General features: G+C 42.1%; 1 pseudogene; it reads left to right on the forward strand.

Annotated features, from left to right (window-relative positions):
* LOC136013382 (arylsulfatase D-like) lies at window positions 1-13686 on the forward strand (annotated as a pseudogene).
* The last annotated feature ends 4113 nt before the right edge of the window (window positions 13687-17799 follow it).

The raw sequence follows: 17799 nt of genomic DNA on the forward strand, positions 1-17799 counted from the left end.
ATGGCAGAAATAATTAGCTCCTCTGGTGTGATTCTTGACTTGCTGAATGAGAAATATAATCAGGAACTGTATGCTTCAGAAGTGGGTACTGCTGACTCTGTAAGCCTTTTACTCTATTTAAGCTTCTTTTATTTTTCACCCCTTATCTTTTCCTTTAATGCTGTGTTTTATAAATTCATAGAACAGTTACAGTTGGAAAGAACCTTAAGATCATCTAGTTCCAACCCCCCTGCCATAGGCAGGGAAACCTCACACTAAACCATGTCACCCAAGGCTCTGTCCAACCTGGCCTTGAGCACCGCCAGGGATGGAGCATTCACAGCTTCCTTGGGTAATCCATTCCAGTGCCTCACCACCCTTACAGTAAAGAATTTCTTCCTTATATCCAATTTAAACTTCCCCCGTTTAAGTTTGAACCCATTACCCCTTGTCCTGTCACTACAGTCCCTAATGAAGAGTCCCTCCTCAGCATCCCTATAGGCCCCCTTCAGATACTGGAAGGCTGCTATGAGGTCTCCACGCAGCCTTCTCTTCTCCAGGCTGAACAGCCCCAACTTTCTCAGCTTGTCTTCATACGGGAGGTGCTCCAGTCCCCTGATCATCCTTGTGGCCCTCCTCTGGACTTGTTCCAGCAGTTCCATGTCCTTTTTATGTTAAGGACACCAGAACTGTACATAATGTTCCAAGTGAGGTCTCACAAGAGCAGAGGAGAGGGGCAGGATCACCTCCTTCGACCTGCTGGTCACGCTCCTTTTGATGCAGCCCAGGGTACGGTTGGCTTTCTGGGCTGCGAGCGCATACTGAAGCCGGCTCATGTTCATTTTCTCATCAACCAGCACCCCCAAGTCCTTCTCCACAGGGCTGCTCTGAATCTCTTCCCTGCCCAACCTGTAGCAGTGCCTGGGATTGCTCTGACCCAGGTGTAGGACCTTGCACTTGGCATGGTTAAACTTCATAAGGTTGGCATCAGCCCACCTCACAAGCGTGTCAAGGTCCCTCTGGATGGCATCCCTTCCCCGCAGCAACCGGACCACACAGCTTGGTGTCATTGGCAAACTTGCTGAGGGCGCACTCAATCCCACTGTCCATGTCAGCGACGAAGATGTTAAACAAGACCGGTCCCAACACCGATCCCTGAGGGACACCACTCGTTACCGGTCTCCAGCTGGACATGGAGCCATTGACCACAACTCTTTGCATGCCAGTTCTTTATCCACCGATCAAATTGATGTCTCTCCAATTTAGAGACAAGGTGTGACAGTGTCAAACGCTTTGCACAAGTCCAGGTATCAACTGCTCTACCCCCGTCTGTCAATTCTGTAGCCCCATCATAGAAGGCCACCAAATTGGTCAGGCAGGATTTCCCCTTAGTGAAGCCATGCTGGCTGTCACCAAGCACCTTGTTGTTTTTCATGTGCCTTAGCGTGCTGTCCAGGAGAATGTGCTCCAAGATTTTGCCAGGCACAGAGGTGAGACTGACTGGTCTGTAATTCCCCGGGTCTTCCATTTTCCCCTTCTTGAAAATGGGGGTTATATTTCCCTTTTTCCAGTTGTTGGGAACTTCACCTGACTGCCATGATTTTTCAAATATGATGGCCAGTGGCTCCTTCAGGACCCGTGGATGGATTTTATCAGGTCCCATGGACTTGTGTACATTCAGGCTCTTTAAATGGTCTCAATCTTTGATAGAACTTCAGGTTTTCATAGAACTTCAGTTGTAATGCCTAATGTCCAAACACAGCCATCTTAGCGCCATTTATAGACACACTACCATAGCTGAGGCATCTGCTATGTAGGGCTTGGAGGTGACATTGTTCTCAGGGTCAATCAGAATCAATCTGGGGGCCATACTAAATGGCTTGTAAAAAGGTACTAGGCTTAGGTAACTGAGGCCTATTCATTAGCACAAACAATCTGAGAAGACTGAAAATCAGAAATCTTGCTTCTTTTATTTTAAAGACTGTTATTCCTCTCTAGGCATGGCATCCTGCACTGACAGTGGGTTCTCTTTTGGAAGGGGTGTTCTTGAGGGCTCCCAACAAATGAAACTGCATTTAGCAGAATACTGCACCAGTAAGGTTATTCTACAGCACTTGTAGGTAAGAGACATAGCAACTTGCTGCCTTTCCATTGTTTGCTATTCAAATGGAGCTGCTGCTGTAAGTATTTTTCTTTGCCAAAATGTCTAGGATCAGTTGAACTGGAATTTCTTGTATGCATAACTTTCAAAATCAGCAGGGTTTTCAGAACACCATCTGCAAGCCCCAGTGTCAGCACAGCATATCTGACAAATCCAACATGGAGACATATGAAATGTGTAGATGTACACTGCAAACACAGACAAATGCAAAGGAAAAAGTCTTGTTTGCCCAGTACACATTGCTTTAGGAAGAACAGATATTCACTGATCCATTAGAGTAGAAACATGTTGTCTGGTACCCAGATACCACGGTGGTCTTAAATATATCTGGTGGCTACATTTTCTGCTTATTGATACATCCTGTTTGTTGTCACGGTTTAGCTCTAAAAGTAGTTTCTGAAAAACTCTGACAAAGAACAGCTGAAAGAATTGCATTAACTTTAGTAGGAATCAGATCAGAATATATGTCCAAGAAAAATAATCCTATTCACTCTTTGCTAGATTTGTCTGAACAGCAATGAAAGTCTGTGTCTTTCAAGCACTTGTCATTTTTAAACTGTTTGATGTAAATGATGTCATGTGCTTAATTGTAATTACCAAGATTTTCACACTTCTACTTGGCTGTGGCACACTGAGGTGTCATTTAGCTCCTAAACTGAAGTCAGCCTCTGTGATATGCTGACTTCACAACAGCTTGTGCAAAGTGGTGAACTTTCCCTAGCTCACTGCAGTCTTCTATCACTTATGCTGTAAACTACATTCAAATACATAAGTGCAGAACTGGTTAGCAGTTCTCAGAAGTTATTTATCTAGGTAACAGTCCCTAAGCCTGTCCATCCTTCAATGTCAGGATAATGACACTGCTCTGTAATATGACTTCATTAAGGTTGATCATCAGTGTATGACATACTCTGATATGTCCAATTGTACTGGATAATTGGAATGGCCTATTTTTGTTGCTCATTTCAGGATGAATATAGACACACAGAGCCAATATGAACACCTTCTTGAAATCTGTTCCTTGACTGTGAAGGTCAGATAGAATTTGTGCATAAATTGTTTCATACTTTTGTGCTTAGCTGCTTCTTTTGGCACAAGGGTTTCTCCCATCAGGTGACCCATTAATGTGAAAAATAATAAGCACCAATTATTGCAACTTCTTATTCAGGGAAGCCTCTGAGCTGTACCACTGCCCTGTGAGGAATTTTAACAGATAAGTGAGGAAAAACAGCTGTTCTAGGCAGACTAATTGCCAATGCATGAATGTTCCCTGAGTTTGTCCCCATTCCAGACCAGTTCCTCCCTTGGCTGCACCTTAAGCAAGGAGTGCAGCCAACCCATTAGACATACAGGCAGACACACCCAAGAGTAACGATGTTGGATTGAAGATCTTTGTTTTATATTTTCAGGGAAGTGGCATATGGGTGAGAACTGCAAATCCCACTGGGATCACTGCCACCACCCTTTAAATTACGGCTTTGATTATTTTTATGGCATGCCTTTCACCCTTCTGAATAAGTGTCAAGGCACAGATGACCCCGAACTGGCCAAGTTTTCAAGATACATTTTGGCTTTATACTCAGATGATCATCCTTTCAGTGCTTACTCTTTTGATTGGAAAACTCACCAATTTATTCTCAGTAAAATGGAAAATAATCATATGTCTGGCCACCTGTGGTACTCTGTATTTCATCTCCTGGTTCTCCAGCTAAGGTTTCACTAAGTACTGGAACTGCACCCTGATGAGAAACCATGATATCACTGAACAACTGATAAATCCAGAGAAAAAAATATTTCTAATATGCTGAAAGAGGCAGTTTCATTCATTGAAAGGTAACAAAAAAAAATTGTATGGCCTTTTTAAGGATTTTTAGAAATAATGTGATCACTGTGTCATACACCACTAGGTTAGGCAGCTGGCATGTGCTGAACTACCTGTCCTGATGTTGGCAAGTCCTGTCCTCCTTGCCTCTGAGAGTCTGTCACTTTTGGCCATGAACTTTCCCAGTTATTTAGTGTTCTACACATGTCTAATTTGGAACCAGAAAGAGAAAAGGCCCGTTACTATTTCGGTCTTAATATAGAATCAACATCTTTGAGGAGTGTTTTAATCCACTCTGTCTCCCAAAACCTCAAAACTGCACAGATATGAAAATCAAAAATTTTTGGTTTAGACCACAATATTAATTTTTATTGTGATAGTCACTACAATATCACTGTTATATTTTGGGTTGAGTGAGTTAGCAGAGAAATTACTGTTTTCTTTCATGTCACAAACAAACATAGAAAACTTCTCCTTGTTTTCCTTTTACATGTCCACATCCCTCTCATTACCACAGAGAAGTTTCAGGGAAGAAGCCAGCACGGCCTAAATGGAGATAATGTAGAGCAGATGGACTAGATGGTGGGTAAGTGGCCATCTTGAAGAAAATCCTTCATTCATTTGAATGTGAAAAAGAATGTAAAGGGATTGTCACAGAATTGCCTTTTTGCCTCGTACACGCAGTTAGCTCCAGAGGATGCCAGACCATCACCACGCCTCTTTGCTTTGGGGTTTTTTTTTTGGGAGTTTTGTTTGGTTTTTTTTTTTTTTTCTTTAAGATGAAAGCTCAAATTTCCTTGAGAGGATCTGTTCTTTTTCTTTAATGGACACACACCTGTGCTGCAGTGTTAAACGCAGTCAAATAATCAAACATGCTTGATCATGTTGCTAACCAAGATGTGTGACGTTCATCCAGCTCTGTCTAGTCTCAGAAGATCAAAGTGGTGCTGATGATATTACATTATACAGTGGCTTATTTGTGTGCTTGTCCTTTTTTATCAAATAATAATCTTTGGAGCATAAGCCAGAATTCTTTCTTGATCAAAAGGTCAAGTTAAAAATCTATGGAGTTTCACTTGATAAACTGCGTGAAGTCAGTACATCATGAAGACTCACTGCAGTCTAAATCCAGACTCTGAGTGCCAATTAGGTTTTTAAACCTAAACCTTACTTTGTTGTTCCTTTCTGCTTCAACAAGAGGGAGGTATGGAAGCAGTTCTTGGTGAATATGATGCAGAAGCTGATGAGGACAAGCAATCAAAGATAAATCACATTCTGTATAATCATTTGATGTTATCAGTACTGAAGCATTCCTTATGAAGTTAGGTTTGAATTGCAGTCTGAAGTTTTTGTCACTGGCATCAAGAGAAGATTTTGGTTGATAGTGTGCAGCCTCATCTTGGAGTCCCTTTTCAGTTCCTAGTGTGACACAGCAGTTTTGGATGATTAGGAATCTAGGCAGCACTATTAAGCACTACTTAAGCTTTTCAGGATGCTTGAGGCTACACAATAGTTACAATCCTTGACTCAGAATTTACAGCATAAAGCTGACAGTATTCTGAGTACTTTGAATAAAAGGATCATTCATTTATATTATCTTACAGTTGGTTTGGGATTTTATTTTTCTGGGTTTATAGACATCACGAACAAATTTTGGACACTTTCAGCAGTTTTCCGTTGGGCTTTTATTATTTCTCTAATGTAGGATTATACTTTGTATTGCTTGTGGTAGCTCACAGGTTAATAGAAAGACTCAGTCTTCCTGAATTTTGAGTCAACACCTAAGAAAAGTCTAACTGCATCTCTGGATATAATTTTGCTGTTTTGCTTTGTTTATAGCCAGACTTTTGGATGTTATTGACAAAGAAGGTTTGAAGAATACCACATTTGTTTATTTTGAATCTGATCATGGATGATTCCTAGAGGCTCGCAGAGGAAATTCTCAGTTGACTGGGTGGAATGGGATCTATAAAGGTAAAATTTTGGTAGTGTGTGCATGCATAAGACTTCCTCTTAAGAAAATGAAAGAATAAAATACATCCAGATAGACCACACTTACTAAACTATGTGCTGGGATGATAATCTTGGATTGCAGAGTTGAGGTAAATTCAGAACGTCAGTTATTCATCTTTCAGCCCCCAGAGAGCATCACTTTGACCAAAGCTACTCCTGACAGCTGTATTGTCTAACCTATTCTTAAACACCTTTAATGATTTCCCAGATAATCCAGTTTTCATTGTCTCTGCTAGTGAAGTTTTTTTCCTGGTACCTACCTTGGATTTCCTTGCTGCAGTTTAAGCAACAGATCTTGCCCTATTCATCAATCTGCAGAGAAGAGATTCTGTTAAGTTCCCCCCTCATTCATATTTTCCTTGGACTCCAATACACTTGTATCCCCTTTTAGTTCCACATTGCCTTTAAGACTGCTAAGCCTTGAAAAGTCACTCTGACAGCTTGGGCAGCTTGGCACTTACTGGGTAAGAAAGCATGAAAACTGCTCCTATTAATTATTTCCCTACAGAAGATTTGTGTGCCATGACCTTGCTCAACATCAAAAGGCATGTTGTCTAGTAGTAAATTACTTGATGAGCCATACAAGCAATGTGTGATACATCTAGGATCTCATCTGGGAACAGTCCTAAATGTTATATTAGCCTTCAGTTCTGGATATGAAGCTTCCTTACCAGTAGCACATGCAAAAAGGCCAATGAGCTCACATGAATAGCTCAGAACCTAACCTAGGGGATTCACTTTGACTACCCTAACACAAGTGTATCAGTAACGGGAGAGTCCGGAGAGGAAAGATGAATGTGATTATACAGAGGTTTCAGTGTGAGAGGACAATGAAGAAATCATGCCTGCTTAGAGACAAGAGGAGATACAATATCAGTTTAGAGATTAATTACAGAAAGGCATTCCTATTTATGTCCACATACAGCAGAACAGCGGATGCCCCATTGAAACTAGCTAGATTAAAAACTATAGTATAATTCATAAATATCTGTATAACTCACTGCTGCAGTTGCTAACAGGATATTAAAAACAAGAGGATTAAATAAGCCATGTATACAAATAACGGTAACAGCTGCTAGTGAGTAACAAAGCATGAGATACCATTATCTTACATAGCATGAGGATTACTGCACAAGCAGCTGGACTTGCCCTGTTTATAATCTGTCATGCCACCTTGTCAGCCTTTCAAACCAAGCCCTGCCTCTTGGCTGTAACTATGAACACACCTCTTCCATAGCGAAGTCAGGTGCCACTTAGCAAAGCAATAAGCTAGTATAAGCTACCATTCAGCTGCTGATTTATTAGCTGAGCTAATAAGGTAGTTTCAAGTTTTGTTTGCCACTTTCCCTACAATGCTTTCCAGCAATGACTTGTCATTTCTGCTGCTGATAGGAGGAATAACAGAGCAAAGGTCTTATAGGTGCCTGGGCTTCAACATTTTACAATTTTTTTGTTTTCTAACTCGACCTTCACCTTGGAATCTTGCGGTTTAGCTGCATTGTTTCATACCTGTAATCAGTTAATGGTTCTCACTTTGAAATTCTATTTGAAACAATGAGTATTTTGAATTTTAAGAGAGCCAATGGAGAAGCGAATTTAGAAGGCCAGAGGAATGGAAAAGAAATCAAGTTAAAACAAATTAATCTTTGGATTACCTCAAGACGACTTCAACAGAAATTACAGTGGGAAGTCTTCATTGCTGCAGCATATTCAGAGCCCTTTCCAAGACTAGATGCCTGGTTCTTCATGAGTACAGAAGGTGGAGTAAATGGCATGTGGCCTGCATTTGGCTGCCAGTACCAGAGAAGTAGCTTCTTCAATAGTAAACAATTTGTAGCATCTGTGTTAGACTCGTCTACAGAAAATGAGAAAGCATGGGTGGCTAAGCCATTTGAGCAAAAAGCTTAAAAAGTACCGGTGGTGTGTAACTGTTAGCCAGTTCAGTAAGTGGATTTTACTTTTTTTCCTCCCTTCCCCAAAGCCTTGAGCTATCAGTGACTTCAGTGACTTTTATTTCAGGGAGCAAAATTGAAAGCTGTGAACCATGTCTTTGCTATGATTATCACTTACTTCCAGGAAAATTACAGTAATGGTGACTTCTCTCCCCGGGCAGGATGTGTGAACTAGCTGTAATTGCAAAAACTGTTAGTAACTGCTAATCATGGTCTCCACCCATCCACACAATTAAAAATCTCAGGGCTTATTAGCTAAACAGTAGCTTGGTTTAGAAATGAGATTGAAATCTTAATGCGGTACATGTGGAGAGTGGGTATTGCTCACGCTCCAGCTGCAGGCTGAGATTCTGAAGCAATGTGGAGAGTCCATCCTCTCTGCCAAGATAATTGACATGCACACCTTGCACCTTTGCTGCAGGGACAATTTAGTGCTCCAGGCATAAATTCATGTTTCACTACTGTGGTGTGTTTCTGCATGCGGTGCAGTGGCACCGAAAGGACTCAGAGTATAAACATCCCCCTCCTGCAGATCAGAGATGAGGCAATGACCTCTAATTTCCAATAGAATATCATGTAAAAGCATATATACATGTTTTTGGAGTAAGTTTATTGCTTCAGTCTCCCAGTTCTTCTGCAAGATGCAGAATGGCTCCATTGATAGCCACCCTGCCTTGCTGAGAGGAAGGGTTTTGCTTCCTGGGTAGCATAGCTTAAGGAATCTCCCTGTTATTGCAGTGCTTCTATTGCTTTTTCTGTGGAAGCATTTGGGGTCAGCTTTAGTGCAAGATTGAAGAAAAAGAAATTGCACACATAAGGTCTTTATCTGGATCAGGAGTTTGTTTTCTATAGTCCTATGTTACTTGTCTCAATTCCTTTTCAGCCATGGCATTAGACAAGCTGGCTGCAGCTGTAACACTTTTCTGAGCTTCTCAGCAAGCACCCAGTCTTTGCTCATGTCACCCTCCATTGCAGTGTAAAAGAGAACAGGCCAGCGCCTGGTAGCTGGGTCCTCCTTCCTGCTCACACCGGAGGATGACAGTTGTGTGACCAAATGCAGCTGCCTGAGTCTGAGCTTGTTGTTTTACAGTCACTGAAGAGATGCAGATGTTTACAGGGTGTGGTTCACATCCAGGCTCGACCAGTCACCCTGTTTCCACTGACTGAAAAGGCAGCCAAAACTGACCTCATCAGACATAAAATCCACCCATTTAACTTAGAAACATACTTTAACTTAAAGTTAGTTGCGATGAGTTTTATCTCCTGTGACTGAATGATGTGACAGTACGTGATGATGTGACAGTAAGTTGATGAATTCGTGGCGATACTGTATGCAGCTTTTTCATTCTCGCAGGTGGGGATATGCAGAAGCAGCCAGTGGAGCAGGCTATGCCTGCTCATCTTCCCATTCTGTAGAATGAGCCATGATATAACATTCTCAGCGATCAGTTTTGGTTAGCGGTTATCTGTCATGGTCTCTTTTCTCTTGAGGCACCTTTACATGACTAAAATACGCTGAAAGCCGCTGCAGGGGGGACAGGCGCCCTCCTCCGCCGGTGAGCGCTGCGGCAGCAGCCAGCAGGGGAGCCGAACGCCGCAGAGCCACCAACAGAACGGGCCGCAAGGGGGCAGCGCGGCACCGCCACCCGCCGCAGCAGCCGCCGCGGCGCCGGTCAGACCGCAGCGAGTGCTTGTGGAAGGTAACCCGGAACCAAAGCCCCCAGCTCTCTGGCGCAGTTCGCTGCCTCGCCTTTCGCTGCCACGTGCTCTGCACAAAAACCCACCCACAGCTGACGGGCAGCGACCAGTACCCGCAGGCTGAGAGCTGTGCTCTGGGCAGTCCCCGACGCGGCTGGGCTCACAGCACCAGCAGCCCTGGCCGGGCCCCCCCTCTGCGTGCAGTGGCTTCATTTCCAAAGCACTGTGACTGCTAGCGCCTGCCTGAACCACAGCCAGAGCACCAGGCCAGAGGTTTGAGCTAACACTCAGCAGCAGAGCAGGACATGGCCTGTGCCCCAGGATATGGTGCTGCTGCCCATGGAATCCACAACAGCTGAAACATGAGTCGCAGCTTTGAATATCCCTCCCTATGTATCCAATACTCGACAGAGCAGTGATTTTGGGAGGACAAGGAGCTGCCACCAGAGATGTGAGTGATCAGTGTTGGTTGGCACCACACTGAGCCGATGAGGGGAGGCTGCACCAACAGAGCTCGGAGTGTAGAGGGTGCCTGCACTGGCCTCGTGAGGGAACGGTGCCCAATGGGCAGGCCTGCACTCGGTGCTCCCTGGTGGAGGCCCTCCTGCAGCAGGGGCTGAGCCGCAGGACGCTGTCAGTAGCTGAAAGGTGTCAGGTTGCTGAGAGGGAGCTGGGCTGCTTGCTCTGGGCCCAGACTGTGCAGGGGCCACAAGCATCCACCATGGTGCATACAGAAAAGGAAGACCAGCCGGATTTGGCAGGATAATAAATGGTTAGAACAGTGGTGCCACCCACTGTCAGGAGTTTGGGTATTTAGAACATGGGACTAGATCTGGGAGCCCAGGTCTACTAGAAGCTGGTGGAGCTTTGGCTATTTTGGCTTCCTCAGGAATCTGCTTAGTGAGGTTCAATGGGATAAAGCCCTAGAGAGCAGAGAGGATCAAGCCTGCTGGTTGATATTCAAGGATCACCTGCTGCAAGCTCAGGAGTGTTGTGTCCCAACTAGAAGGAATTGTGCCAGGAGGGGCAGGAAATCTCAGGATGCTGTCAGAACTGGTTACCCTGGATTTGGAGAAGGCTGAGGTTCTCAATTCCTTCTTTGCCTCAGTCTTCACCAGCAAATGCTCTGACCACACCACCCAAGTCTTGGAAGGCAAACGCGGGGACTGTAAGAATGGAGACCCTAGGCCAACTATAGGAGAGGGTCAGGTTTGAGATCATGTTAGAACCTGAACATGCACAAGTCCACGGGACCTGATGAAATCCATCCACGGGTCCTGAAGGAGCTGGCAAATGAAGTTGCTAAGCCACTGGCCATCATATTTGAAAAATCATGGCAGTCAGGTGAAGTTCCCAATGACCGTAAAAAGGGAAATATAACCCCCATTTTCAAGAAGGGGAAAATGGAAGACCCGGGGAATTACAGACCAGTCAGTCTCACCTCTGTGCCTGGCAAAATCTTGGAGCACATTCTCCTGGAAGGCATGCTAAGGCACATGAAAAACAACAAGGTGCTTGGTGACAGCCAGCATGGCTTCACTAAGGGGAAATCCTGCCTGACCAATTCGATAGCCTTCCATGACACGGTTACAGAACTGATAGATAGGCGCAAAGCATTTGGTGTCATCTACCTGGACCTTTTCAACCCTAGCTGTTCTGTGATTTCCTAGTGAAAGGCTAAATGCATACTCCAGTCAGAGATGAAGAATTGATTTTCAGGTTAAAAGACAGCTGTTAATTTCTGGTTTTCTTAGGCTATATAAGGTATGTATAGGTGACAATTTTAGCTTAAATCAAAAGTGTACTTTTGAAGCATATCCCTGGAGTGTATCCACTCATTGTGCTTTGGGTTGCATTGTGGAATGGGCTTGGAGATCATAACTTTAGATGAGACTAACCTGTAATACAGGCTCAAGTATCATACCTAATATACTCTAATCACTAAAATTGTTGTATGGATGGGACCAGACAAGATAGCCCTCATCAAAACCCCAGTTACCCCTCAGGCAAACACAGCATGGATGGCAGAGAAGCCATCACTAAGTATTCTACTCTACAGATCAGTTTCCAATAGCCCACAGTACCAGTTACACAGACAATGCAATATGCAGGTGCAAGGTATATTTTGTGTTCCTATGAAGTCACGTGCATGGCTAAGATATCCTGTGTATGCCCTTCTGCAGTTTTTCCCCATTGAACCACAAGTGCTCATGACAAGGGTGTTGAAAACAAGGCCATGTTCTGCATATGAAAGACTGGATAATCAAATATTACCATGCAGCCCAGCTGTCAGCCAAGCCAGAAATGCTGATTCTTTGCTCCCATTGCCATTACTTCTGACTGGGCTGCCAGACTTTTTAGTCTGTTTTAGCTCATGTACAAGTACGCCATGTTTGTATTGCGTATTTATTGTCTATTTACTTCTAACTATTGCAGAGGCTAGATATGAAGCCATTGTCACTTGATATCACCCGGGCAGGACCCATCAATTAAGCCCTTTACTGAAGCCAGAAGAATCTTTTGTCTGTGTGTTAAAGTCCTTTCCTGTATGACAGAACAATAAGGCTTATTAGTGACAGTCCATTTCTTTCTGCTCGTTAAACTGATTGATTGTTACCAGATGGGTTTGAGGGATGTTTGGATTGAAGAAGCAGTTTCCTTTCTCTTAGATATTTATTAACGTGTTGCCCTGAAATTCACGTGCATCCTTCAAATTGTGTAGGAGCTACTTCAGCAGCAAATTGCATGTCCCTCCTTGCCTCTTGGAGATGAGTGAAACCCCTGCTGCTTTCATCAGTGCTAATTTCTGCCATCCTCGCTGGGTTTTTTTCCTCTATCCTTCTGTAACCCAGCTGCCTACTCAGCTCACCAACACAGGTTAATTACAATCAGCATCACTACATCCTTCAGAATGAACTAACAAGGACCTGGTTCTCTCTACCTCCAGTAATTATTTGCAGCTGTGATAAGAAAAAGTTGAAATTTTTCAGAATCAGAACCATTATCCTCACTTTACACTCACTGCTCCAAATTACAGTTGTAAGTTATAAGGAATTCAGCTCAGGTATTTATGGAAAAAGAATGACTACTTACTTTGTTTTTTCTGAACATCAATCACAAATTCCTATGTATTAGAGTACTTGAACATGGCCAATAAATAAGCTGGAAAGGGACCTTTTACAAGGGCCTGTAGGGATAGGACAAGGGGGAATGACTTTAAGCTGAAAGAGGGGATATTTAGATTAGATATAAGGAAGAAAACAACAACGCAGATGGAAGACTTTCATACCGAAAATCAAAGTACAGGTAGCTGAAAAAAGCTGATAGTTTTCACATCTACATGACTGCAATCATGCAGAAATATGAGTTAAATTACACTGGAATAACCATAAAGACATTATTGATGCTTATTGTCCAACCTTTTCTCTTACCCACAAAAATTCAATAAGCCTGTAGTTTAAAAAAAAAAAAATAAAACTGCTCTGAACGTATTTCACCCCGGGTGACCTGTATAATCTATCCCTCAAGTGCATAATTCTAGATTTTATACCCAAACAAATGAAGCAAAATGTCTTTCATTACTGATTTTCAATTCAAGTAAATTATGAATGATAAGAAAGCAAACTTTAATTGCCACTGTTTTTACAGGTAATATACTTGTTAAGGCAACAGGACCCAGCTCAGGAGTGGATCTCTATTCAGGCCTTACCGTAATGAAAAAACTGTCCTGTATTTAAAAGCACAACTGCACACTTCATTTAGAAACACACTAAACCACATTGGTATGCTTATTTACAGCAATTTTTTGACTCATCTGTACATTGATTTATCTATCATAAAAGAATTCCCAGGAAATACTGAACTAGCAAGTATGTGTTAAAACACAGGTAGCTAAAGTTATCATTTCAGGCTAAGTAGCAAAGTATCCAGCTATTCTGAAATGCTAAACCACAGCAATCCCTGCTGACATACCTTTTCCATGTTGTTAGGTTATCTCACTTGAAGAGCATTGAAAATCATCACCCAGCTGCCCTGACGAGTCCCAAATTTCGTGATCTGTGAGACCAATTCATGAGCCGCATGTCCCACTTGAGTGACAATGCTCCTGATTCCATGAGAGTGCTATTATGCTCCATTGTTTTGTGAGACAGCACTTTGTTTTCAGTAGGAGGTGTTAAAACAAAAAATCACTGCACACACTAATCACTTCAGTGTACAGGTCATCTTCTCCAAGCCAAACAAGTGCCAGTACTCTATACAGTCATTAGGGAAAGGAGGGAATTAATCTAATCCTCTCTTGCTGCCCTCAATTGCATAAATTAATCTTTCAGTATATAATCCTAACCATACTTTTGCAGAGGTTTTGTATCAAATCCAGTTTTTAAGTGGAGGTTCCTACATTTTCTGCTTTAAATAAATAAAAAAACCCAAACAAAACAAAAAAACCCCAAACAAATGGGTTGTGAGAGACTCTAAATCAAGCCTGAAACTCTTAAATCAAGCTTTTATGTCTTCCTGAACACCATGTATTCACTCCTTCTAGACAGCTAAAGGTCACCAGGATTTTAAAAGCAACAAGGAATGGTAAGAGCAGCACAGCAAGCGCTTCAGGTGACTTGTTTCCTTAAAGCTAGGTGCCCTGCAGAACCACACCAGTGCAGCTCTGTTCAGTACCAATGCTGCCTATGTTTCATTTGTCTCCTTTAGAAACAGGAGATAAGGACGCCACAGCAGCTCATAATCCCAGAGCAGCACACTGCTCTGTCATCTCTTGAGTTGCAACAGCAGATCCCAGCCCTTTTCCCCAGCCTCAGGAAAAGCGGATATGTATACCTGGACTATGCACCTTTTGCAGTGTTTTCAGGAAAGCTCCTGACTTACCACCCTGATTGGTATGTCACCAGTGTGGTAAATCCCTGTTATTCTGCTCTAAGCAGCACAGCTTGTGACCATGATGCAGCATCAAATGCAAGTCTCCAAAAAGCTGTCTAGGCATTTCTTCAAGTTATTTCCTGTTTCGCCATCCCTCTGAAAGGTCACCAAGCAAGTTATGTAGAAATTATGAACCAATAGGACAGATAAGTGTCAGACTTGACAGAAGCATTGAAAAATACACTTGTTCTTACTGCTTGACAGCATTTAAAACCACATCAGCATTGATGAGAACTTGCCAGATTTGACATGTTTCTGTGGCTGACATGGACTGAAAGCAGAGCGGCCACATTTCACTGGATTCACGCAGAAAGAAAAGAGCATAAAAGACCACGCATTTTAAAGACAGTTTGGCCTGTTCAGAGATGGAGAACAAATCATATTACTCAGTGGGGAACAAAGTCAAAAGCTGTTCTCTAGAGTCAAGCCAGTCAGTTCAGTAACATCTACACTATCAGTTAAGCATGAGGATAAGCTTTTCCTCAGTTCATCCCACTTACCCACCTCACCCACCCCATTTATACTCAAGGACATGTCCAGTCCTAGAATAGGCCAACATTAGAGCATTTACCAGGGAAAGGGAAGGTGTTCAAGCACCTAGGCAGCACGCAAGCGCAGTTCCAAGCTCTCATTGACAGACTAGGAAGCCCCTCCCATCAGCAAAACCCCTCCAATACATCTCCAAGCACAGCGCAAATACTTTCAACCCAAGTTTAAATTCAGGGTAAGATTTAGCAACATAAGCTAAGTGCATTTGGATTGGCTTATACTATGTCCATCTTGCAAGCTCGTCCTTCACCTCACAGGAAAAAATTACCCTATATAAAAATATAGGGTAATTTTAATATATAAAAATAAACATTAAATATTTGAGCAATACCTCTTCTGAAAGGTAAATTTTTTAAACTGCTGTATAGAGCCAGACACTAAGTGCTCAGGTGAATATATGTGCTGCCTTCCTGATATCCAGGCACAGAGTGTTTAATCTTGCATGGCATCTGTGGAAAGCCAGAGGGGCTTTCAGGCAGGAGGGGGAGGAAATAGGCTTGGCAGCATAGGAGTGACTGGCTTTTGTCAAGTAACCATTAGAGATCTCCACAAGGTGTAGGAAAATGGGCTCTCCCCACAGACAGGAAGAGGAGGAGGGCAGATAGTGCACATGGAGGGAATCTGCAGGGAGAAGGAGAGCAAAGTAATGGGAAATCAACACATAGGATGTACAACATCACTTCAAAAAACATGGGGGACAGGAAGGAAGACTATTTCCAGTTCTAAATGCCTTTCAAAGTCTGAAGCTAAGTGTATATTAAAAGATGCAAATTTTGAGGAGACAGCAGTAAGCACAGAAAGGAGGGAAATTAATTTACCCATTTCCTGCAGATCCTAGCCCTGGATCATTGCAGATCTCTTTCCGTATACAGTCTACCCAGAACATGCAAGCTCAGCGCAAGCTATTATACTCATCTGCCAGAAATGTATATTCCTGGTAAAGCAGGTGAACCCAGCATCACACTGAACAGCTGTCCTGGTGCACACTTCTGCGTAAAATGCATCAATAGGTAAAAAACTGTTGGCATTTGAATAATACTGAAAGAAATAAACTCTTAAGTCATGTACCTAGGGTTGCTTGAAAAGTCATCTGTAACAGGTTTTTGCAAAATACATGAATGTAAGAATAAAAACTAAATTATATTCTATCCTTTCTCCCTTTGTAGAAGTGAGCAAGTACGACATAAAAATGGCCTGTTGGGAAAACCTGAGACAACTGTCAAGCAGTGTTAACCATAGGAGAATGTGCCTACACATGGTTAAAACATGGTTCCCTCTACAGAGAGGGAAGCATTACTCTGTAACAAATAAAGTTTGTTTTTACTGAGAGACCTACGGCTGAACTGTATATATGTTTGACACCCGTGTTGTATGAAGCTGACTTGCACCTAAATAGTGTGTTCATTACTAAATGACATTTGGAATTGCTGTATTTCTCTGACTCAAAAAAGTCAAGTCTCACAGTAGCATGACAATGCAGTTCTAACAGACCTCACTTCACCATGTTTACATATCAGACACCTCATTTTGCTGCCTGCTGGGATCAAAGAGAATGGCAGCACATGGATCATAAGATCATTTGAGGATACAAAATAATTGTGTAACAGAAACTGAGAAAAGCAATTGAACTTGAAGTTTAACCAGCTTGAAATTCCTAAGGTCTCCTGAATATATTTGAGAAGTATGTACATGAAATGACCAAAAAGGAGGAGTAAATACAAAAAAACTTTTGCTCACTACCGGTCTGTAGGTTAAAATACACACATACACCCACACACACACCCACACACACACAATGTTAAACCAAATAAAATACGGCAGAATTTTTGTAGAATGTTTGGTTGTAATGTTGCATCTAAACAGCTGTAGAAACCAAATTTATTAAAAACCTGGTTTGTCTTCGAATTACTGCATTACTAAGATTTTTTGAAAACAAGAAAAAATATTAGTCCCCTCCCACCCCACATTTCTGAGGTGAAGGGGCTTCTACAGGTTCCAAATAGCCCTGGCTTTTGTTCTGCCATTTCTCCAAAAGCTGAAAGTAAAAGATTTGGAAACAAAAAGAATTTACGGAGGTTAAAAAAAAAAAAGTCTTTAAACAAAACAAACCATAAAAGAGGTACCCCCCACACACACTACAAGCAGTTAGTTTTGTTCCAAGTACTTAATGCTATAAGAAGGCTTTGAAAGTTTTATATCTCTAAAATAAATCACCTGTTTATATTACACATCTAAAGGCAAAGAACTTGTATTTGTTATAGTTCAGAACCACGTACAGTACCATAAAAGGGAACAAACACTTTTCCAAGGTATTTAATGTCACTCCATCCTGAAATGGGAAGAGTATCAAAATAATCCAGGAGATGCAGTCTCCAACTTGTGAATTTTAGGGTTTTTGTTCCCCTCCAGTTTGTTGAAGTTGAAAGGGTTCTGACAACCATCAGAGTGAAATTCAGGAAGAATGCTTGCAAAGCTTTTTCGTCTTCCTTTACCCCTTTATTCATAGTATATCACTGTTGGTCTTCTAACAATTAGTTTTTATAATGTTTCAAGTCAATTATATGTCATTGATTTTGTTTTGTTGTGGTTTTTTGTTATGTATTTTTGTTTGGTTTTTTGTAGGGAGTGTTTTTTTGTTTTAACTACCTTTGCTATAACGATGGTATGCTGTTATTACAAGTTGTAAGTTTATA

Source organism: Lathamus discolor, chromosome 4 (assembly GCF_037157495.1).
Source record: "Lathamus discolor isolate bLatDis1 chromosome 4, bLatDis1.hap1, whole genome shotgun sequence".
Taxonomy (NCBI): domain Eukaryota; kingdom Metazoa; phylum Chordata; class Aves; order Psittaciformes; family Psittacidae; genus Lathamus; species Lathamus discolor.